Source organism: Urocampus carinirostris, chromosome 3, assembly GCF_059441175.1.
Source record: "Urocampus carinirostris isolate Australia breed hairy pipefish chromosome 3, RoL_Ucar_1.0, whole genome shotgun sequence".
NCBI lineage: Eukaryota > Metazoa > Chordata > Actinopteri > Syngnathiformes > Syngnathidae > Urocampus > Urocampus carinirostris.
In genome coordinates this window covers 12,651,691-12,665,837 of record NC_142351.1, presented here as the reverse complement: position 1 = coordinate 12,665,837, position 14,147 = coordinate 12,651,691, and the positions used below count along the sequence as shown (strand labels likewise).

Below are 14,147 nucleotides of genomic sequence, written 5' to 3'. Positions count from 1 at the left end.
AGAAAGGAAGAGAAAACATAAAACATGAAGGTTAGTCGATGAGGTGCTCCAATAATCAAAGAAACACTGATTAAACTGATGGATCAATACCTGCAATCAGCACCAAGGCAGTAAAAATAATGTTTGGGGAAAAAAAAGTAAGCCAAGCGATCCCATTGGGAATTTGTAGAAATAACCCGATGCAATTGGGACAATCATGAACAGTAAGCGTCATAAATTGAATGTGTTTGCTTGAGTTACGCACACACACGTCGATACACTGCAGTTATTGCGAGGAGACGCGGGTGGGCGCTTTGTGAACAAACGTCATGATGGCAGAGTGGCAGGTTTTAAGTATTGCACTATTGAAACACAATTACTCTAAACATAGTATACATTAAAAGGGTTATTTATCTTTAAAAAAGTAAAAACTAATATCTGTATCGTTCCTTTTCTCTATTTCTTATCATTTGCGCAAAACATTCTCAAAAAATACATTCCAATATTTAGGAAATAAGACAAGGAGGGAGGGATTTGTATGGGGTGTAAAAATCTTCTTGTGTGGGCGGGAAGTATTGTGCAATCAAAGTGAGGATTCGGAAGGGAGAGGAGGCAAAGTAGGAAAGCCCTTCAGCACCACTCGTTGTGGACAGCGACGGACCGTCTGCCTGGACCAAAGCGGGAGATTTGGCGGAAAGCTGCAAACTGGAAGTTAAAATGCGCACATTCTCGTCGTAATTACGCTAACTAACGAGGAGGTGAAAACAAATGCACCGGACGACCACAGTAAGTTTTGATTCTGATGTATTGTGTGCCTTTGTGTGTGTGAATGTGGTACCATTTATTGCACAAGTGTACAGTGCGTCTCTCGTTTTTCCCACGTCTCCAAACATGCCCAACAGGATTTAGGAACATCCAGTTGTTCGTGCGAGTGAAGAACATTTATAAATAGTAATTTAATTGTCCCAATCTTCTTGCGATATGTTGACTGGTGCATTTTTCACTCGGGAGGCGTCAGTTTTCCTGCCTGCACATTCAACAGATTAACGAGGGTCGCCCAAAGGCTTTGGAGCGCAAACGAGCCTCCACTCAGTCATACAATGAAGACCTTCATCAGCTTCAATGTATGGGCACCCCAGTGAACCCCACTTCACCCCCCCTTCCGCTCCACGTGCCTAAGCGATACTCCTCACAGAGGCTTATTGGTCTAATGGCAGGGAATCCAAAAAGATGCCCCGGTGCGCGCTGCGACTTGAAAGTAAGGCACAATAAATGAGCAGGCGCATTGGATGAGAATTGCACTCTTCGTCTGGTTTTTTTCATGAGTGTTGCCTATGAACCGTGGTTGTGTCAACGTCCCTGGGTGCATTTTGTTTGTATGTCAGCTAATACTTCAATGTTACTAATCATAATCTTTCCATCATATGCTAACAAGTCCAAATAAAGTATATACTGTATGAGTGCCATTTTACTTAAAAAATACTCCCTCCAGAAACTAGTTAAGAGAATGTGGACGGATTAACGATGTCAATAAGCATTAAAAAAGCAAGGTACAGTTGGCAAGAAATGTCCAGGCAATAACATACTATACATGAGAGAGAGAGAGATGGAGAGAAAGAGATAGATAATGAGATATATCCCAAAAATTAAAAATAAACAAGCATTTGGCCTGCCATAGCTTTTCAAACAGGCGTCATCCCTTGTGATAAAAAGGTATAAGAATATGTACATTTGATGTACATGATTAAATTTTAAAACTGTTTACTGCACGTGTTGCGTATTGTTTGGGCTCAGACTTTACTGCATTCTTATAAATCCATAAGCACCAATGTTAGAGGTGGTGCATAAGATGTTGATATTACTTTTTTGTTTGTATGTGAGCCCAGAAAGTTGGTCATGTGTATCGGTTGTGTTTTGAGTGTGGGTTGGGCGGGGGTGTCTGATTATGCAGGCATTGTCACCAATAGAGGGAGCTCTGTTGCCACTCCAGCACGCACCAAAGGCATATTAATGAAAAAAAGAGCCAAAATAACGATTGTATATATTTTTTCGATCTACTTTTGAGATGAGCAATAACAATATACAGATGATAAAGAGATAAGAGAATTGATGGACTGCTTCTGCATGCAGCACTCCTGGGTTGGCATTTGACAGCTCAGAGGCTCCGTGCGCCCAGTTTACAATAAACATGTAGTTGATCTTTTCAGATCTTGAAAATAATTTAAAACAATCTCCTTCTTTTTCTTCCTCGCCTCATCCCTGATCATTTAGAGGTTGGCTCCTATATACACACGTGCAACTGTGTACTGTAAATGATGCAACGACAGTTCTACTCAACCAATGTTTCGCAACGCCTGTCATTAGGAGGCATCAGGGAGGCAATGAGTACAAAATGTTGTGTTAGGTATGACTCGTCCAAGCCACGAACCAACAAGCTCCCAGTCTCAATATGGGTGCCCAACCGAAAGCCACCAAGCTGATAATTTTAAACAATCAAATACAGTAAATATATCTTGAACGAAACCTTTTAGTGGTAAAGAGCAGAAATCCTCACACATTTGCCTTAGAATTCTGCCATGTTATTCTATTGACCTTAAACTGAGTCGAGGGAGCCGTGCAGTATTTCAGGTTTGTAACCTCCTGAGTGAGTCTTTGGTGTCTTTCTGATTACTCTAGAAATCATTATGATATTCCAAGTTTTTTCTATTTGTGGATAAGGACTCCCATCAGAGGGTGGCACGGCAGATGATCGGTTAACACGTTCGCGGCACAGTTCTGTGGTGACGGATTCAAATCCAGGTACCAGCCTTCCTGTGCGGATTTTGCATGTTCTCTCCGTGCTTGCGAGGGTTTCTTCCAGCCACTCTCCCACATTCCAAGAAGAAATTGCATGTCAAGTGATTTGGCCGGTATTATTGTTTAATTAGACTATTTATGGCACGTGAGATCAGTGGTTAGCGTGTCCGCTGCACAGTTCTAGGTCATGGGTTTAAATCCAGCTACCAGCCTTCCTGTGCGGAGTTTGCATTTTCTCCCCGTGCTTGCGTGGGTCGCTTCAGGGCAGTCTGGTCCAAATTGTCCCAAGGTGTGAATGAGCAAGTAAGTTGTCTGTCTCTGTGTGCCCTGCAACTGGCTGGCAACCTGTTCAAGGTGTCCCCTGCCCACTGCCCAAAGATAGCTGACATGGGCTCCAGCACCACCATGACCCTGTAGAGGATACGCGGTTCAGATAATGGATAGATGGATAGATTCCTGGAGTCCTGATGAATTAGAAATAGACAATATCTAATAGCCCTGTTTAGACAAATATTCCATTCCATCCTCATCTGTTGTAAAACTTTGGATATTGACATTGTGTTGAAGCCTTAAAGATCTTTTGGCCAATTTTGTTTTGCACTTTAACCATCCGTCACACATCCTTCAATATGTTTTATCATCCCGTTGCTGAAGTTTATTCTTTCTGATGGACTAATTATTATATTTTGGGTGTAGAAGATAGGATGAAGACAATTACTGCAGAATTTACCATTGACAGCAGAGAAACCCTAAAATGTCTTGTCCCAGTGGAATACCTGCAAGTTCTCATTAGGAAGCAACGCTGGGAGAAGCGCCAGTAAACAAAGTAAGACTGTCAGCACAATGCCTGCTACTTATAACATTACTTCTAAACAATTGTTTATTATTTCTGCAATTGTGCTCCAGTAGCTTGTGTCATACAAACCGTCCCTCTGGTGCATTTTGCTACAGTTGTCTGAGTCTAGCGCACGTCTGCACAGAAGCTTTTAGATTACAAGACAAGCAGTAAAAACTTAATATTAATATTTGGTTCCATGTCACTGCTAAATTTTGGGACTTATGTATGCGTATGACTTCTGTTTGCCTTCAGTGTGCTGACCAAAGGTTGGGGACCTCCAAACAAAAGCCTGACATTTTCCTTCCTGTCTTGATTCTAAATCCCAAACTGCTTCTTTTTAGAGGGCGAGCAAATGGTGCTTTTAAGACTTCTGTCGTTTCTGCTGTGTGTGACTTTTGGTATACTTGTTTTCTCTTAAGCTCCACGATTGCGTCTTTGTTGTTACAATATATCCCCAAATTTCAAACCTGTCAAAACTATTTTTATGTGATGGGATTATTTCTGTGAGTATTTTCTCAGAGTAAGAGTTTTTTACTTTGTCAAGACAAGTCCTTTGTTTTTCTAGTTCAGACTTTTTGAAGGGGATAAGAGCAAGTTGAACAACTCATTCAGAATATGTCCAGTGCACATACATCTGCATAAAATTGCATCTGTGAGACATCAATTAAAACAAAATAACGCGACTGCTTTGATCTATCAAGGGGGAATCCACTTTATGGAGGGCCACAAATGCACACATTAACAATAAATACATTGTCAAACAAATGAAAATAACATGGGCATGTCACAAGATTATCAGGACTGGCCAAGATAATTCTCCAGGGCACAGCCCAAAGTGGCAGGAGGAGGAGAAAAAGAAGTGGGGACATAACTTTTTTCTCGCACAGTAAAACAAATGCAGGGGAGAACAGTTACATATGGGATTTGATTGGGATTTTATTAGAATGAACTGAATATAAAAAGAAATACAAAAAACAGAGGGCAGCACGGCGGCGCAGTGGTTAGCGCTTGTGCGGCACAGTTCATGTCATGGGAACCTGTCGTGGGTTCAAATCCAGCTCCAGACTTCCTGTGCGGAGTTTGTATGTTCTCCCCGTGCTTGCGTGGGTTTCCTCCGGGCACTCCGGTTTCCTCCCACATTCCAAAAAACATGCATTTCAGGTGAATTGGCCGGTCCAAATTGTCCCTAGGTGTGAGTGAGCGAATGAATTGTCTGTCCCTGTGTGCCCTGCGATTGGCTGGCAACCAGTTCAGGGTGTCCCCTGCCCACTGCCCGGAGATGGCTGGGATGGGCTCCAGTCTCCCCGTGACCTTAATGAGGATAAGCGGTACGGCTGATGAGATGAGATGAGACAAAAAACAGAGGGGTTGTGAGGAGGATCATATCCTTTCACTAAAAAATATCGGAAAACTGGCCTGGCATTGTAAGGCACAGGCATGGGTTAAAAGAAGAGTCTCTGAGTGTCGTGGAATTTTACTAAACAATCTTACATTTAAATCCAGCTCAAACAGGTTTCCTGGAATCTTTAAGTATTACGACCAGACAAAACATCAACGCAACTAGACTAAATACTTCATTCAATTTGTAGCGTTTTAATCTGGTGTTTGGAAGGAAATAGTTTTAGGAATTCTTTGTGCCAATAGCAGTTACCTCTGATTACCAAAATAGGATGCCCAATGTCCACTCTAGAAAATAACGGTCAGTCTCTTTATATTGAAGGAGCTACACATTCATTTCTTAATTTGCTGTTCATTGATTTGACACTGAATTACTAAGTGGCTTAAAAACAAAACGCAACTAAATGTATTCGAACTGAAGTCAATATTGAAACATTTTAAGATGGAAATTGGAATGAAATGGGTATTCTGGAGTGATTGAAAAAGTCGTGGGTATATTGTGCAAAATGAATATAGCTGATAAATGGAATACGCGGCAATTTCTATTGCATGCTCAAAGCATTTGACCCAGAGCACCAAACTAGCGGTTATGGTTTATTTGGCTTGCACGAATGGACCGTGGTCTGAGAGAGAAGCAGCTACTCCGGTCATTCATAGTCAGCCAGGCTCTCGTCTCAGAGGGCGAAAGTGAGAGTGCGAGTGCGCGCAAGAGACATAGTTGTTTAAGGTTGGTTTGGTCGAGAAAGTGAGGCGTGTGGGGACAAGGAAATGTCTTTGAGCCGTTTATTGGCTGTGGGTCCTGGGCAGGGTTGGGTAGGGTTACTTTAAATGGATTACTTTCAATTACTTTTGGATTACTACAACACCAAATATGATAATAAAAGACAAAATAAACTAAATATGAATAAAATTACTAAATTTTGTGCAGGCTTGGGGAGTAACGGAATACATGGAACGGCAAAAATGATGTTGGCAAGCTGTTTGGATTTATTGTCATTTTGTTTCTGTCGCATTTTATGTTAGTTTTGCTGGAGATCAAAGAGATCAAAGCCAGGAGAGAAAGCTTACCACATGTTGTGAGTCATAATTTTATTCATATTTCGTTTCTTTTGTCTTTTATTAGCATATTTGGTATTGGAGTAATCCAAAAGTAATTGAAAGTAATCCAGTTAAAGTAACCCTACCCAACCCTGGTCCTGGGGCATCGGGAGAGAGACCAAAGCAGTGTTCGCCGCTGCTTTTAGTGCAACCTCATGATGTCAACGACCTCTGGAAGTGTGAAGTTTGAACTTGCAACAAAACTTACTTTCAAGATGAGGCACTTAAAGCTTTATCATCTAAATGCCAGCAGTGTCCAATTCCTTCCAGGGAGCCAATGCAGGTTAGCTAAAATCGGGGTAATCTGATCAAACTTTCTTGTCTTAGTTAAAAGCCTCGCTGCAGCATTTGTACCATCTGCAGGCGCTTGATTTTGGACTTCGGGAGACCGGAGAGTAGTGCATTACAGTAATCGGGAAGGGAGGTAACAAATGCATTAATTATAGTCCCCGCATCCGACTGAGACAGCATAGGGCGAATTTTAGCAATGTTGCGAAGATGGAAAAAAGCTGTTCTAGTAATATTCTTAATGTCTGTTTGAAAGATGGATTGGGGTCAAATGTGACACTCAAATCTTTGACTGAGTCACTCTGGGTTATATCACATTGGTCAATGTTCAGAGCAGTTTTTGAGAACAAGTCACGCCATAGTAACCTAATCAGACTTAAAGCAACCTGCAATCAAATTCACAGTGATGAAGACATAAATCCTGAATCATAACACAAAGACAACTCATCAATTGTCAGATTACTTCCTAACACTTTGGTGATTTGAATTTTTATTATAAATCAATCTAGGTATGTCATTGTCCTGATGATAACTGAGAGCAAATAGAAAACAGTTTGATTGTTGAACATTTTAAATTAATCAATGTTGTTCATCAGAAAAGAAAGAGAGAGAGAGAGAGCGAGGGCGAGAGAGAGAGAGAGCGAGGGCGAGAGAGAGAAAGAGAGAGAGATAAAGGGAGATAGAGGGAGAGAGAGACAGAGGTAAAGTGAAAGAGAGAGAGAAAGAGAGAGAGAGAGAGAGAGAGAGAGAGAGAGGTGAACAGCACATATTTTAAATATGTCAATTGTTTCAATTTTGGCGCACCTTGATTTAAGTGTTACTGGCTGAGGGAGAGAGAGACAAAGAGAGAACGAGATAGAGAAAGAAAGAGAAAGAGAGAGAGAGAGAGAGAGAAAGAGAGGAAGGGAGAGAGAGAGAGAGAGATAGGGAAAGAGAGGGAGAGAGAGAGAGAGAGAGAGAACACAGGGTTCAGCATGACAGCTGAGAGAGGGACACAAACTTCTCCCCAAGATGCAACTTTCCCTTTGTGGTGCAGGAAGCATCCATTGGATTTTGTTTATTCAATGTTTTTCTTAACTTTTTCTTTTTTCCTGCGAAGGAGTGAACCAGCAATAACTGAAGCGCAAACTAGCAAGGGGTTTGCGTACAATAGAAATACTACAAAAATACTGTGCCTAAAACAGGGATATCATATATTAGTTTGTTTTAATTGTAAGTGTTGCAGAACCAATTTGTGAAATTAATGTTTCTTGAATTAAATATAAAAATATAGGTAGAAATCTAACATCTGTATGTTTGCATGTACATTTTTTTATAATTGCAAAAGAAAAAAAATAGATAGGTCTCCAGCAGGGTTGGGTAGCGTTACTTTAACTTGATTACTTTCAAATACTTTTGGATTACTCCAATACCAAATATGCTAAAAAAAGACAAAATAAACTAATTATGGATACAATTATGACTCACAACACGTGGTAAGCTTTCTCTCATGGCTTTGATCTCTGGCAAAACGAACATAAAATGCGACAGAAACAAAATGAAAACAAATCCAAACAGCTTGTCAACATCATTTTGAAAAGTAATCAAGTTAAGGTAACCCTACCCAACCCTGGTCTTCAGACCTGGGCCCCTAGCCAAATTTTGCAACCTAATGCGATTCCAAAGGTCTGGCCACCCCTGTTTGCAAGGTGGAAGAGAATGTGATGTCCTTCAGTTTCTATTCCATATGCATAAGAACAAGAAAATTGATGGGTTACAGGTTTTCATTGAAAACATTTATCTATATCTGTACATTCAAGGAAACTTTGCGGGTCAGATGTATCGACATTTCATTCTGTATACACGTGTACAAGAATGACAATTAAGTATATCTGAATCTGAACTTTCATCGGCCACCTGCGCCATCAGTATTTTGTTTGTTTTTTGATGTTTGACAAAAGCAGCATCAGCAACATTTATATCACACACTTAATCAAAGCGCTTTTCGAGTCCATATAAATGAGGAAGATCACCCCCCAAAAAATAATTTGTTAATATGCCCAAAGATGTTCACCTACAGACTTCATCAAGTCGTGACCATTTTGTGTGTCTCTCATTGAAACAGATTCCCAGCAAATGACTTGGAGCAGTGAAGGTAACATGACTCAACCCGATTGGCTCTTTAGATTTTCTGGAACTTTTTGCACAGATACATAATGCCTTTCCTTATTCCTCTACCTGTAGCATAGGTCATTCATTGACAACAAAGCCACGTGTAAATATGAAATAGATTTGAAAGACTAGATTTCCCTCAAGATTAGTTGTTGTTGCAGAGGAACATTAGTGCCAGCAAGACCATCAGCAAGTGGGAGGCGCAACCCAAGTTTCTAAATCCCTCAATCCTCCGCAGCCATCCGGCTCTTTGTGCACGATTTCTGTCTTTCCTCTGTTGATGCGATTTATCGGCTTACTTTTATGGAAAGCAGTCGTTCTCAAACCTTTTAGACCAACTTGGCCTAAAGGTGATCACTCAAAACACCAGATTTGAGCTAACTAAAGGTTCATAAAAGTAACGTCATTGCAAAATGTGGCTGCTAACCTATTGCAGAAAAGCCAGAATTACATAATGGTGGATATTTTGGCCAACGCAGAATCGTGTTCGTATCGTTGAATTTGAATTATTTTTATCACCAAAAATGTAAGGTAATTGTCATCCATTACTTACCATTGATTACCCGTGTTTGTAAAATTAACTTGTCTGAATTTGTCTGGTAATTTATCTGAAGAGAAAATATGTTCTGATTCTGAGGTCAAAAACAGATTAGATTATGATTACAATAATTTTGGGGGTTAATCTATAACTCGCTCCGGAAATCAGTGGCATTAGCCAAAAAATTCATTATTAACGATTAAAAAATTCACATAAGTCGCACCAGAATATAAGTTGTCTTCTTGGGCGAGATTTATTTTATTAAACCCAACACTAAAATCATATATGTCAACTGTATGTCACGGTTGCCATGGCACCCAATTGACCCCGCCCGTGTGGCGACAGCTTCTGTCACGGTTGCCATGGCACTCAATTGGCCCCGCCCTGGGGCACCAGCTGCAGCTGGTTGACGGATTGGCTCCTGTCAGTATTTAAACTCGGTCCTGTCAGTTCTCTTTGGTCGGTCTGTCTGCGAATCTCTGTTTTTACATGGCCTTTGTTTTTGCTCCTGTTTTTCTCCCGCTACGATTACGACCCGCTTTAATCTCGAGCACGACTGTTCTCCCGTCTTGAATAACGACCCATTCTCTGATATCGACCACGTCAGGGTTGGGTAGGGTTACTTTAACTGGATTACTTTCAATTACTTCATGATTACTCAAATACCAAATATGCTAATAAAAGACTAAATAAACTAAATATGAATAAAATAACTAAATTTTGTGCAGGCTTGGGGAGTAACGGAATACATGGAACGGCAAAAATGATGTTGGCAAGCTGTTATATATATTTCCATTTTGTTTCTGTCCCATTTTATGTTAGTTTTGCTGGAGATCAAAGAGATCAAATCCAGGAGAGAAAGCTTACCATGTGTTGTGAGTCATAATTTTATTCATATTTAGTTTCTTTTGTCTTTTATTAGCATATTTGGTATTGGAGCAATCCAAAAGTAATTGAAAGTAATCCAGTTAAAGTAACCCTACCCAACCCTGGACCACGTTTTTGCGCTTCTATTCCGGCTACTGACCTATTTTTTGCCGTTTCTGACACTGCCATCGCTCGCCACGGAAGTCCCACTTCCGCATCTGAGCAACCTACTCCCTGCGACCAGCGATCTCCGGATCGTGTGTGCACTCCTTTCCCTTCTTCCCAATAAAACTGTGAGAAACGATACGCGAGTGGGTTCTTCTCTGTTTTGGTCATGACACTGTAGGGATTTTCTCGCTTTAATTTTGAAAATCGCACAGGTAAGAATTAGAGCAGGTCATTCTTTGTGCTCCCCAAACAAGTTATCTTATTTTGCACTGGCTTCGCTCTGCATTAAACGCTTATAGACCCACCACTGAGATTACATTTTCCTATTTACTGAGGCTGTGTGGTGAAAAAAGATGGATTCATGACAAATTTCCCTTTTGAGATGAGACTTACCCTGCAGCGCTTGGATTTTAGGGTGAAATCACATTTTATTTGTGCGGATAATCATTTACATTTCGTATTAACTAAGAAAAGTAAACCAAATGCATTCCCAATGTGACGAATGTTTGCAGAAGAGACAAAATCACTCTCATTGGAGAGCCCGCAGAACTGTCACGTCCATGTCCGCCGTCTGGTCTCATCCCCCTTTTCATCTTGTATTTTCAGAGGATTTGGATAAATATGAGGAAGCAGACCGTAATGGTCCCCAAGCAAAAAGCATCAACATATTAACTTTTGAAATACTTCTTCAGCGAAAATTAGCATCCGTGAGAATAATTGAGGAAAAAAAAACAGCATGACCCTGAATCGTTTTGTACTTTAACCGGACAATCACATCCTCAACAACTTTGTGAACTACGGCGTATTAAACGAGATTCCGTAAATTCCGGCACACCTGATTATTAGCCGCACCCACCATATTTTAAGAGGATAACCGCTTTTGTACTTACACAAGCCGCACCAGTACATAAGCCGCATGCGCCCACATTAAAACATGTAACACAATCACAAAATTAACCCAAACCTGACCCGCGATTGTAACTGAATATAAAGTACACAGTACAAAAAACACAGCCGGCAAACTGATCGGAAAATGATACCGGTGCTTAAGATTTGATGCAGACCTACAGAGTCCGGGTCCCGTTGAAAATAATCCAAGGAAAAAAATGTATATTTCCAAAGGTAAAGGTGGGAAAAATATATATCCACTATTGTCCGCTGCGTCCACAAACACGTCTCACCTTTACTCCACTTCCCATCAGCCCCCGTTTTTGATTCGTCCGAAAACATATCAGAATAAGTCTCTAAAATAAATACATTACAAAAATATACAGTTGCAAATACATATTATACATGGTTACACATATTTACAAAGAAAGACGGTACACCGAGAGAGTTTTCAAAGCTTTAATAATAATATTATAACTTTCATCCCAAACCGTGCCTGTGGAGGGTAGCAAAACACTACTAGCAACACGCTCGCAATACAGTAAACGGGTCTGTTAAAAAAATATACGGTACTTGTAGATATCACGGTAAACCATTCTCATCTTCCACCTTATAACTGAACCCATCAAAGTCGTCTTCCTCAGTATCGGAAAGATGCTTTGTCATGTTGACGTCGTCCCACGCTCCCTTATTCTAAAATACGCTAGCAACACACTCGCAAAGCAAAGTTTACATGCAGTAGCTCTGTTTCCTTCTTTATCGGACTGCTCGATTGCTTTTAGCTTGAAAGCTGCGTCATGTGCCCTTCTTATTGCAATTTACATGGTGAGGATATGTCTACGCTAATTTAAATTGTGCACAAGCTGAGGAGTTGCAGTCTTCCTCGGCGCATATATTCCACCGGTCTAAATCTTACCTTTTGTACTCGAGCACCGCTGGCGGATGTTAGAAAAATCACATGAATTGGCCGCATCACTGAATAAGCTGCAGGGTTGAACGTTTGGGAAAAAAGTATCGGTAATCGGAATTAACGGTAAATGTCATGATCCTAAACATTGAGTATTTTTTCTCTGTATGACCAACCCCCCACTCTTCTTTTTTCTCTGTCGACCTTACATATTTGTGGTCATTCACTTCTGCATTCTTTTATCCTCCTCACAGCTATCGTCACTTTTCTTGATTATCCGCGGTTTTTCCTCCTATCACGACTCGTCCTCTATCCTATATTAGAACCCCGTCGCCTTAGTTCCTTGCTACTTTTTTGCCTTTCTTGTCAAGTTCCAAGCATCATTGTCACAGTACTCTTGTAAACACAGTGTATTGAATCCCTGCCTGACCTCCTGGACGACAAATACCGCCTTTTGAACTGTTGACTTTGCTACTTGGACCTTAAACCTTTTGCCTGTCTACTTGGTAACGCTTGTTTGCCTCTGGTGCTCTGGATACTGTTGCCTCACTGCCTGCCATTTTATGAGACAAACACTACCTTCAAAAAGGACAACCGTTTGATTATACTTATTAGTGCCAGTAGCACAATCTCAAGGGAGCCCCCGGTTATTTTTTGTGAAATATGGTGCTCGATTAGGGACAAAATTATGTCTATTTATAAAATCAGTCAATATTCGGCTAATGTATAGTTTAATTATGTCATTCAGCGTCCATTAGTGTTGCGTGCCGTTGATGTGTGCATATGTCAAGTTTCGTTTCTCAAGTCGATGTTAACTTCAGTTGTGTGCACATGTTTTGTGTCATTGTTGATGTTTATGTAACATAATGTGTACACAAGGAAAATTAAAATCAACATGAGCAATGACATTTAACATTTACACACAGCAATGACGCGCAACACTAAAAGGTATGACTTGGTCCAACCCGGCGTTAGTAGAATTTTGGAACAAATGGACCATGCTTTTGTACATGGACAGCATTCTGGCATTAATGGAACCCCATAGTTAAAAGAAGCTTTTAATTACAGTCCAGGTTTGCCTCTGTGATTTGCTTCATTATGGGCCTGCAGCGCTGCAGTGTCCACTTCATGGCGTGCTGATGTTTGAGGACATTGCTCAGAGAATCCTTGTCATTGTCCTTGCCCTGCAAACATGAACACCCCTCCCTTACCCACCCCCGGTACCACGTCAGATCTCTCTCGCATGGTAATGAGATATCTGTATCTATACAAAATCCTGATTAAGAATGCAGCGGCTGCAGTATGGGATGCCGTCACTACCATTCCCAGCTTTCATGTTTGACACCTGTAAGCAAGAGATTATGAAATCACTCTTGCTCGCTTTGCATGCAAGCACACACAAATGCCCAGCGGTGGACCACATTGGTGTCAACAACGTCTTGAGTTCAGGATAAAAGAAACAACTACAGGGAGGGTTCTTTTGAAATTCTAAATAACAATGCAAATTTCGACACAATAATACTTTTTTCTTTAAGACGGACCCTCGCTAGCAACATCTCACTGCAACACATTGAATAAAGAAAAGAAAAGAGCACTCAAAATATTCTTAAGAAAACCCCTTTAACATTATTACAGTGATAAATTGGAAACATAACCAACGTTGGGTAGGGTTACTTTAACTTGATTACTTTCAATTACTTTTGTATTACTCCAATACCAAATATTCTAATAAAAGACAAAAGAAACTAAATATGAATAAAATTACTAAATTTTGTGCAGGCTTGGGGAGTAACGGAATACATGGAACGGCAAAAATGATGTTGGCAAGCTGTTTGGACTTATTTTCATTTTGTTTCTGTCGCATTTTGTGTTAGTTGTGCCAGATATCAAAGAGATCAAAGCCAGTAGAGAAAGCTTAGCTTGTGAGTCATAATTTCATTCATATTTAGCTTACTTTGTTTTTTATTAGCATATTTGGTATTGGAGTAATCCAAAAGTAATTGAAAGTAATCAAGTTAAACTAACCCTACCTGACCCTGAACATAACTTATTGGCCTTTAAAGATTATATATTGGCCTATGGCTTATCCCAAACCCTGCATGGCTTTATGCCACCAATGTTAACAGACTTCCCTGTTTCCTGAACTTTACATTACTTATGTTTTAAGCAATGAGGCTGATACACTAATATGGGGAAATTGTGGATTTTTTGGGGTCAAGTTGTTGACATTT

General features: G+C 40.4%; 1 protein-coding gene across 2 annotated transcripts in view; it reads left to right on the top strand.

Moving 5' to 3' along the window:
• The first annotated feature begins 562 nt into the window (after positions 1 to 562).
• Positions 563 to 14,147, top strand: part of LOC148368716 (metabotropic glutamate receptor 4-like) — a 197,063-nt gene continuing 183,478 nt past the window's right edge. For both annotated transcript variants that reach the window (XM_088330734.1, XM_088330735.1), the window contains exon 1: positions 563 to 765. The gene's annotated coding sequence lies outside the window, so the exon portion shown is untranslated. The remainder of the gene's footprint in view (positions 766 to 14,147) is intronic.